The 11129-nt window shown below is 39.7% G+C and overlaps 1 protein-coding gene across 1 annotated transcript in view; it reads right to left on the bottom strand.

Annotated features, from left to right (window-relative positions):
- The window catches only part of HAS2 (hyaluronan synthase 2), a 30260-nt gene extending 29138 nt beyond the window's left edge, over nucleotides 1–1122 (bottom strand). Inside the window, exon 1 of the mRNA XM_010838932.1 lies at nucleotides 491–1122. The gene's annotated coding sequence lies outside the window, so the exon portion shown is untranslated. The remainder of the gene's footprint in view (nucleotides 1–490) is intronic.
- Nucleotides 1123–11129: the final 10007 nt, after the last annotated feature.

Here is an 11129-nt window from a genome sequence, read left to right as displayed (position 1 = left end):
CTTAGAAGGAAAACGCGCTAGGCTGTTCACGGCTTTTCTCCCCACACAGAGTGTGGGAAAAAAGGGAGAGGTGATGAGAATGGAAGGGGGAAGGGGGCGGCAGTGGGGAATGCATTTTCCTTACACAGTGGAGATGCTTGTTTCCTAGCTCGGGAGCCCCTCGGCAGCTCCGGAAGATGTGGAATGGAAAAGTACATCCCGGGAAGTGCAGCCTTTCCCAGGCAAAGAGGTTACCTGTGTTCCCATAAAGGCAGCAGATTTCTGGCGAGCGCCGCAGAAATGGGACAAGCCCCGGGATAGGTTACTAAGCTTGCCAGGGATCTGAAATATCCCCTGATTTGCAGCCTGCTGGAAATGTTCAGACCTCAAACTTTTCTGTCGAACACGGACTTAAAATTGGGTTTAATTCTTAACGTGGGGTAATGACTTCCCCCTCCCTGGCCTATTCGAGGACCCTCACTGTTCACCGAATCGCGCCAGTGTAACGTACCTTGTTCAGCTCTTGGTCATAAAGTTGTCCTCAGCCTGTCTGTGTGGTCCTGAAGGGTCGGTGGCGGGCAGTTTCCAAAATTGAGGTAATAGGAGATCAGATGAATTTGAGACGACCGGCCAAGAAAAATAAAAAATTTAAAAACAACATTTAAAAAGGATGGGGGAGTCTCAAATGTTTAGGTCTCCCCCACTTAAAATAAAATCACTAGTATTTTTTAATATTTCCGTTGCACTTCAATCTTCTAACTCTTAAAAGAAAATGTTATCTGTGCTTTGAAAATAAATTAACTTTATTTTATTTTATGCTCTAGTTCCTTTCCCCTAATATCGGAAAGTCTCTGCTCTCTTTTTGTATTAAAGAGAAAAAAAAAAAAAAAAAAGCCTGGTGAAAACTCAGCAGAACCCAGGAAGCGTAGAATCAGGAGAATGTCTTTGGCTGGGGCTGGTTCAAGTCCCTGGTTCAATGGGCTGCTGGAAGCCAGGACTGGGTAATTCTTTCCAGACGTCTTGACTTCTCCTTCCTCGCGGTTGTTGCCTTTCTGCCTCCTCCAACTTAAGGGGGTCTTAACAAGTGAGCTGGTGGGTGTTTTAATAGGGCGGAGGAGGGAATAGGGGTGAGGGGAGTGGAGAAGGGAGGTGCGGACTGGGAAACCGGAGGGGAGGGAACTGGGAGCGCGGGCGGGCAGGCGGGAGGCGGGGAGGGGGAGAGGGCGAGAGAAATTGGCCATTCAAAGCTCTCTCTGAGCTAGAGGCCGGTTCTAAACGCCAATGAATTCAATTAACTTGATTGCAAACGTGTGCAGAGCAATGCTGTGCACACAGGCGGCCCACCACCTGAGTCCCTCCTTTCCTCCAGCGGAGGAGCAGGGAGGCCAGGCTGCGTAGACATCTCTGACTTCTGACTTACAGGGATTCCCACTTCGTGATGCACTGGCAGTTCTGTTTAAGTAATTTGCTTTAAGACCAAATGGTGCCCTTAGGCTAAGTAACGGCCCTGGGAAGGGAGAGCTGGGGTGTGTGTGTGTGTGTGTGTGTGTGTACACCTGGAGCCTCCGAAAGCCGGCTGAAACTCTTTAAAAAATCAGTGACTGGTCCCCCACTGGTTAACCCTTTCTTCTCTCCAACTCAAAAGTTTCTGAGCTGATGTCAAGTGTCAAAACTCCTTTACATAGAAGTTTCGCCTTGGGTAGGCGAAAAAGTAGAAAAATAATTGTGTTTTTTCCTTAACCTGATCCCCTAACATTAAAATACGCCAGCAGCGAGCATTATAAGTAAAATATAACAAAATAAAAATCGTCCTCTAGAGAACTCCAGAATAGCGCGCTAAAAAAAAAAAAAAAAAAAACCCACGCCGTGTCTAAGGAAGCTGCGTAAATGGCTTTTGCTTCTTGAGAGACTTTTAAGAAGATAACAAGTCAAAATACTTATTTTTGCTTCGTGATGGCCTATTTGCATCTTTCTTCCAAGGACCCAAGGCTGGGGGTTAATTTTCTCCTTTCCTTTTCCCCCTTTCTTTATTTCGCTTTGGTCATCGTCAAAAGCCTCCTGATGACTTCAAATGGACAGTAGGTGGCACTGTTTAGGAAAAAATGAAAGTGCGCTTACAATTTAACTATTTCGGTTTGGGGAGAGATTTTTTTTTTCTTCCAACGTTCTTCTGAGGTGTTGACTTGCTTCGAACTCGACTAGGCCTTGAAAACTAGGTTCTTGCTCCTTATCACGTATCTTGTACAATAATGAACAAGTCAAATCAGAAAAGTCAGTAACCTGGGAGCGATGCTTTTTCAACACGTGCCGCAGGATGTGGTGGTGGGGCAGAAAGCTGTGATTAGAGGTCAAGAATTTTACTGCCCTACCTGGTGTCAGCCAACACAGTCCCCAGGGGCCGACTTGCAAAGTACTACGCATTTCCGCCTATCCCCTCACCCCCACCCCCCACATACAGCAGTCACACCTCTGGCAAGTATTACCTTGGCCTGATGACTCCACAACGCTCCGGGGAAACCCACTTTCTAATTTTCTCCTGCAAACTTCGCAGCCTTCTGCCTTAGGTGGTCAACTCTTGAGAAACTGGCTTAAATTTCAGAGCCCAGTTTCATCTCACTGAATAAGAATTAGTGATTTGTAGTTGTATGGTTGTTTTTAAATGCTGAGTTATAGTTGAAAATATATTATCTAACGTAAGTATCCTTACACATAACTTGAATTAAACGGACTTAGGAGCAGGGTAGAAATTGTGGGATGTCAAGTATCTAGCTGTGGAACCCCACAGGAACAAAACCTCAGCTCTAAATTTCCCTGAATATTATATGTAACACAGTGTTGTTGATTATTCCTTGGTAGCATTTAGCTTTTTCTGTGCTAAGAGTTCAAGCAATGAGAGCATTTAGTAAAATTGAGTTTCTTAAACAAAAATACACTTGTTATTTGTCCCCTTCTGCTTGTAATTCATGATTCATAAAGCAAAAGTAAAATGTCTCCTAACACTAGATGAATATAAAAGCTAATTATACATCCATGCGTTTCTATCAGTCTCCCCTGAGCCTAACAACACTCCCCCCAAAAAGAGAGGGAAAAGGATAGCACAATTTAAAGTCAGAGGAGAAAGCTCCTTGAAGGCAGAATATTGTTAACAGACAGATTTTCTTAGGGGATTCAGAATAAGAAAGACCTCACAAATCCCACTTTTGATGCAAGATTGCATGATATAGGATCCATTTGTATAATCCTGGAATCATATTTCACCTCTTTAGACCTTTATTTCCTAGCTGATTAGTGGAGAAAATACCTATATTACAGAGTTGTTATGAAGATAGAATGTACTAAGTTATATTGGCTTGGCCAAAAGGTTTGTTCAGATTTTTCTGCATGATGTTAGGGAAAAACTCGAACTTTTTGGCCAACCCAATGTTAGGAGATTAATGTGTTACCTCTCCTTTAGATAGAGCTTCTGAATGTAACCCAATGATTCTTAATATAACCAATCTGGGTAGTTAAAAAAAAAAAAAACTTTAGTACCCTTCTTCTTGCTTTCTATTCTTTATAAGCATTTCTATTCTTGATAAGCATTAACTAAAGTTTTATCCTATGCTTACTTATTGGACCTACTTCAGCTTTCTTCTGTCCCATCATTGACTCATAGATGAAATTCCTCTGGGTGCCCCTAGATATACCCCAACCTTCACATTTAACTGAAATTCCTTTCTGAGTCCTAGGCCTGAATTACAGCTACTAGCCAAATAATACTGATTCATAAGCAACAAATTAAAAGACATGAAGTCCAGTTCACAAACAAGCTGTTGTTGTTAAGTCGCTCAGACATATCCAACTGTTTGCCACCCCAAAGACTGCAGTATGCCAGGCTTCCCTGTCCTTCAGTATCTCCTGGTGTTTGCTCAAGCCCATGTCCATTGAGTGGGTGAAGCCATCCATCCATCCATCTCATTCTGGCCAACTGAATAACATTTGATAATTAATTTAAAATTTAGCTTTCTATTTTAAACATAAGCTGTTTGGACCAGAAAGTAACAGATATTTTCAGGTTTTGACATTCTAAGGCCAACTTCATACAACCTATATCTATTACATTTTCAACTATGCAAGATAATGTAGCAAAAAACCTTAGAAGCAGATTTACTAGAGTCAGTGATTTGTTACTGATCTCCTCCCTCTCACAACACAAAGTGTTTATATGTCTGAGAGACAAAATTTCCGAAACAAGGATTTTTTTTTTTTTAAACTCTACCATGAAGTGAGGTGAAACTCTACCATGGAGAGAAATCTGTATGCAGGTCAAGAAGCAACAGTTAGAACTGGACATGAAACAACAGAACTGGTTCCAAATCAAGAAAGAAGTAGGTCAAGGCTGTATGTTGTCACCATGCTTAGTTAACTTATATGCAGAATACATCATGAGAAATGCCAGGCTGGATGAAGCACAAGCTGGAATCAAAATTGCCAGGAGAAATATCAGTAACCTCAGATGCAAATGATACCACTCTTATGGCAGAAAGCAAAGAAGAACTAAAGAGCCTCTTGATGAAAGTGAAAGAGGAGAGTGAAAAAGTTGGCTTAAAACTCAACATTCAGAAAACTAAGATCATGTCATCCAGTCCCATCACTTCATGGCAAATAGATGGGGAAACAATGGAAACAATGAGACACTTTATATTCTTGGGCTCCAAAATCACTGCAGATGGTGACTGCAGCCATGAAATTAAAAGATGCTTGTTGCTTGGACGAAAAGCTATGACAAACCTAGACAGCATATGAAAGAGCAGAAACGTGGACCAACAAAGGTCCATCTAGTCAAAGCTACGGTTTTTCCAGTGGTCATGTATGGATGTGAGAGTTGGACTGTAAAGAAAACTGAGTGCTGAAGAATTGATGCTTTTGAACTGTGGTGTTGGAGAAGGCTCTTGACAGTCCCTTGGACTGCAAGGAGATCTAGCCAGTCAAAACCTAAAGGAAATCACTCCTGTGTGTTCACTGGAAGAACTGATGCTGAAGCTGAAACTCCAATACTTTGGCTACTTGATGTGAAGAACTGACACATTGGAAAACACCCTGATGCTGGGAAAGATTGAAGGCCGGAGGAGAAGGGGATAATAGGGGATGAGATTTGAGTAAGCTCTGGGAGTTGGTGATCGACAGGAAAGCCTGGTGTGCTGCAGTCCATGGGATCACAAAGAGTTGGACACGATTGAGTGACCATGAAGTGGCTTGCAGGATCTTAGTTCCTCGACCAGGGATTGAACCCATGCCCTTGGCAGTGAAAGCACAGAGTCCTAACTAGGGGACCAGCAGGGAATTCCTCAGAAAAAGGATTGACTACCTTCATAATTCTCTGTATAAGAGAGTCTCAAACATTTTGGGGTAAAGGATCTCTGTATACTCTTAAAAGTATTGAGGCCTTCAACAAACGTGTCTATGTGGCTTATAGGCATCAATATTTAGCATGTTAGGAATAAAACCTGACACAACATTGCAGATCAACTATACTTGAATAAAATAAATTTTAAAAAAGAAAAGCTGACTGAAAGAGTTTAAAAAATATCAATTCATTTAAAGTACTGCACACAATGACTGCTCAACTTAATAACATATTTTTGGGAAATGTGGTGTTGTATTCCATGTTTTCAGTTCTCTACTATCTGGTTTAATGAAAAAAAAAAAAAAGGATTCCCATATCTCCTTCATCATTCAATTGTTACTTGAATTAACGATTGACATTTTAAAACTCTGGCTTCAAACAGACGTGTAATTGGGAAATGGAGTATTTTAATAGCTTTTTTTAGAAGTTTTTTTTTTTTTTTTTTGTAGCTTTTTTGTTGTTCTTTGATGCCAAGTCAAAACTTCAACAAAGAGTAATTTTTTAAAGATAAATTGCAAGGACTGCCCTGGTGGTCCTGTGGTTAAGAAAGTGTACCAGTCACTCAGTCATGTCTGACTCTTTGTGACCCTATGGACTGTAGCCCATCAGGCTCCTCTGTCCATGGGATTTCCCAGGCAAGAATATGGAGTGGGTGGCCATTCCCTTCCCCAGGGGATCTTCTCAACCCAGGGATCAAACCCAGGTCTTCTGTATTGCAGGCAGCTTCTTTACCCACTGAACCACCAGGGAAGCCCGACCACTTTCCAATGCAGAGGACAGGCTGCATCCCACATGCCTCAGGGCAATTATGTCTCAACTTGAGAGCCTGCAAATGGTAACTCTTTAGCCTTCAAGCCTTAGAGCTCATGCTCCATAACAAAAGAAGCCCCCAGGCTGCAACTAGAGAAAGCCTGAACCTCAACAAAGACCTAGAGGAACCAAAAAAAAAAAAAGGTTTTAAATAAAAGTAAATGGCAATGTTGAATCTGAAACAACAGGAATGAACTTTGTGTACCCTGTCAAATTAAAATCTGCTGGTTTATCTTATACCATAAATGCATCTTTTACAACCGTTAATGAATTTGTGATATCATGTTATCAGTCATTTATAAAATATCAGCTCACTAAATTATATAAATTTCCCAACTCTTGGTATATTTCATTATTCCATATTTTAAAAATCATAACCATTGAATCACCACCAACCTTCTCCAGAAAGTCGTCCACTATTGGGAAGCTGTCATGGTCATGGTGGCAAATAAAGTTTACTGAAATTCTAATATTCTTTCGAAAGCTCATACATTTTCGCTAGCATCAAATAATGTAAATCATTATCATCACAGTGGCAAGTTCACTTATTTTTTCAAAAAAATAAAGTATCTTCCAAAACACCCAAGTCTGAATAATAGTTTGCCTGTGAATTAGTCTTTCAGGTGAAAATGGTATACCAGGATAAAAGCAGCCCCCTCAGCTCACAGCTCAATCACAGCTTTTTCACCAAACATGGTAGCTTGGTGTTTCTTACCAAGAATGTTAAAAAGACATACACTCAAAGATTGACATTTAATAAAATGAATAATTTTTTTTACTGTTTTATCAAGAACTTTCTTAAATATATATATATATATTTTTTTTGGATGTGAACCATTTTTAAAGTCTTTATTGAATTTGCTGCAATTTTGCTTCTGTTTTATATTTTGGGGTTTTGGCCACAAGGCATGAGAGATCTTAGCTCTCCAACCAGGGAGCATGCCCTGCATTGAAATGTGAAGTACCAACCACTAGATCACCAGGGAAGTCCCTCAAGAACTTTCTTAAATTTTTTTTTTTTTTCTTTTTTTCCTGTGTGGGGAAAAGAATACAAAAACTGGTAGGACTGAGAATACAGTTTAAAGCCACTGCCTTGATTCATGCTAAGGTATAAGCAGCTTTATTCACCATTATTTTTGCACCATCAGTGTAAGTGTCAATGTAGTGAAAGATGCAGATAATTTCTTAGTCTTATTTTAAAAATAGTGTTGATCTTGCTGGTCCTCTGAAAGGGTCTTGCGGTACCCAAGCATCTACAGATTACACTTTGGAAAATGCCAGTTCACATTAAGCATAGCAAATATAGCAGTATATCAATCTGTGTGTTTCACTTTAAGAATATAGATAAATTTTCACTTTGAGAAGCGATCTACCAGTGGGAATATTAGGGGAAGCACACTGACTGAAACCGGCCCACCCTGGCCAGGCAACACAGTAACCATTTGTGTGAGTTGTTTTATGACAGGAGGTCCTGGTAAGGAACACGAAACTGATAAACCACCACAAACTGGAAGAGTTGGGAAAAGATCAAAAGGAGACACTGCATGTCTGACCGCCTCCCAGAATCCTCGCTGGCATCCATCTTGGCACCACCAGGAAGGACTCTGAGTCAGAATGATTGACCAAAGACAACCCGGAAACTAGTCCCATCACCATAAAACCCAAGACTGGGAGAGCAATTCTCCTGGGTTTCCTCACTCTACTGCTCACCTCCCAGGCGCCCTTTCCAATAAAATCCCTTGCTTTGTCAGCACATGTGTCTCCTTGGACAATTCATTTCTGAATGTTAGACAAGAGCCCACTTTCAGGCCCTGGAAAGGGTCCTCTTTCCTGCAACAGTAAGAGAAATATTAATAGTAATTCTGTCATATGAAGCATGCCTATAGGAAACAGCAATGCCCAGAATGATATTTCAGAGAACAAGAAGGATTCAGAGAACCTCACAGACATGGAAAACTTTGACAATGCTGGCATATACATGTTAGACTTAGCATATTCCCTATGAGCCAAAGGGAATTAAAACAATATGTCTCAGCCTCATAAAAGGTAGTATTTTGTAAGATCCTGTATTGTGCAAAGATAGAAAAAGATTGTTCAGGAATTTAGTGAAAGTGTTAGTCATTCGGTCTGTCCCATGACCCCATGGACTATAGCCCTCGAATGGGCTTCTCTGCCCATGGAATTCTCCAGGCAAGAATACTGGAGTGGGTAATTATTTCCTTCTCCAGGGGATCTTTCCAACCCAAAGATAGAATTTTATCGTCTGAGCCACCTGGGAAGCCCATCAGGAATTTAGTTTTCTATTAATAGTTCCCAGTTTAGATAATGTGAAGAGGTTTCCAGTAGTTCATCGAAATTGGACTGCATATTTTTAATGTTAGTTCCAAAGCTGAACTCTTGAGGCTCCAGGATTAATTCAGATAAAAATTTGAAGGTAAGACCAAGTTTTTCACTTGTGGGTAGAGGGAGATATTGAAGCATCTATCAGACACCCAGGAAATCAGAATGAACAGATTAATTCACTAATATATAGAAGAAGATGCTTTAAATCTCATTATAGTTTTTGAAGATCTCACTGTATCAGGCAGAATGATAATTTTTCAGTTGTTGATAATTTTAAATTAGATTTTGAGTATTATTAAAGCTGTGCATTAAAGATTACCCAAAAGAAAGAAAAGGAACAAAACTCCCTTTCCTCATCAGATACGCTGTTTATAATCTTCTTTCAATATCCCTTTCCATGGATAAGGAAACTAGCTTTAAAATATTATGTGGCTTAGTCTAAAAGATTACTCAAAAGTACCTGAGACGAATGACTGTGATTTGATTGGCATCACAATACCCAAATACAGCCATCTGAATGAATTATTGAAAAAGAAAAAAAAGAGAAAACCTTATATTTTAAAACTTTATCTTAAAGCAGCAAATATATGAGAGCTTTGCTTTCATGTTATTGGACTATTTAAATTTAAAGAATTATCCCCTAGCCCATATGGGATTCAGATTAGAGGGGGACAGAGTTGTTTCATGTAACCTAAATGACATTTTTATTACTTGCATTTTCTGGCCCAGATTACAGAAAAGGACAGAACTGTTTATTCCCCATTTAAATACCAACAGCTCCATCAGTAAGGGTTTATATTTTACATGACAAAACAATAAAAGCAGAAAGAGCTAGTTGAGGGGAAGTCTAAATCTAACTGTCCTTTGACATTTTAATAGTCTTAATTGTAATGACTAAGGAGATTTTGAAATGGAAGTGCTCACAAGCAATTGCTAATAGTTGTAATTGTGAAAATATAGCTACATTGTTTAACTTATCTTCTTTGAATATTGGGTGGCATTTCACCTTTTTCCTGAAAAGCTTAATAAGATTTCCAGCTTTAAAAAAATCTTAAAGATATACTTAATTTCTGGAAACCAATGTATTTCTTATTAAAGGGGGTAGTTAAAAGTCTTCTAGGTAGAGGAAATTTCTTTTTATATATAATTAAGGGGAAAAAAATGACTCTGTTCTCAGAAAAGTGAATATATGCTCAAAAATGTCCATACAATTTCAAGGGGTTCACCGATTGCTTTCCCCCAGATCTGTTCAAGGGCAAATTAAAACTTTCCTTGTCCAACAGGAGTGTTGTTAGGTCTTTGTAAATACTATAATACCCTAAACCTTTAATTCTTTAGCATCTATATCATATACTTAAAAGTTTTTTGAAAGGACAAAGGGGTAAAAAACTAAACAAGCCTTTTACTTTCTCTAGTGATTCACAGTAATTTTTTTTCATGCATCAATTTAGGGAAGGTAAAATTTCAAATTAAGGAAATCAGACATTTGGGAGAAAGTCATCCAAAGGGAATAGGAAAATGGAAATAGAAGATTTTTAAAAAATACATCATTTGCCTTTCCTTGGGAATTGAAATCTGATTCTATACTTTTTTATACTTTTAAGAGAACAACAGCAACAATAACAAAAGTCCAAATTCAAATTCAAGCTTTCGAGGTAAGAAGACTGCCTTCTATCTAGCGCAAGTGGCTGAAATTATTAGGAGGAAAATGTTGAAACAATTCAGTAAAGTGAGACTTCCTACCTTTGTCCGAGCGAAGTGTAAGCTCCAAATCCCGATTAGCAGAATTATCATTCCAAAGGTAACTGCAGGCTGGTACTGCACTCTCTGTCCTACAAAATGCCATTAAGAAATGTGACATCTTGCATTGCCTTAGTCACATCCTGCATACCTTGGACTTAAGTATAACTTGAAGATGAAAGCAGGCCATTGTCATGCTAGTCAAAGGAGTTACATTCTCCTGGCTTGTAGGAACGATCTCTCCCATAGCACTGCTTTCCAGTATTTTAAAAGTTCAAAGTTCAACCCAGATCCATGTGGATCTGAGAACTTAGTATGGAGGGGTGCCATCTATTTAACTATGCTTAAGCTAAGAAACTAGAACGTATTTTGACTTGTCTCTTGTAGACAGCACCTGTTATTTGTTCAGACTGAATTTGCCAGGCTTCTAATGAAGCAATTAGGGATGTTTCCTCATTGTTTATTTTGAAAAGCCAGGTGGTTTCATGAATTGGAGGTGACAAGTGACTTAGACTTCTCAAAGTATGGACTGAGGGCAGCCTCCATTGCAGTAACCTGGCTGCTTTTAAAAATACAGATATGTCCGTGTCCAAACTCCAGACCCAGTTCACCAGAGTTTATAGTGGTGAGTCCTAAGAATCAGGGCTCCCCAAGTGGCACAGTGGTAAGGAACCCACCTGACAATGCAGGGGACACAAGAGACAGGGGTTCGATCCCTGGGTTGGGAAGATTGCCTGAAGTAGGAAATGGCAAATCACTCCAGTATTCTTGCCTGGAAAATTCCCATGGACAGAGGAGCCTGCCAGGCTCCTACAGTCCAAGGGGTCACAAAGATTTGGACATGACTAAGCGACTGAGCACGCACACATAG

Source organism: Bison bison, unplaced genomic scaffold (genome assembly GCF_000754665.1).
Source record: "Bison bison bison isolate TAMUID 2011002044 unplaced genomic scaffold, Bison_UMD1.0 scf7180017864108, whole genome shotgun sequence".
Classification (NCBI taxonomy): Eukaryota; Metazoa; Chordata; class Mammalia; order Artiodactyla; family Bovidae; genus Bison; species Bison bison.
This window is presented reverse-complemented; position numbering and strand designations above follow the sequence as displayed.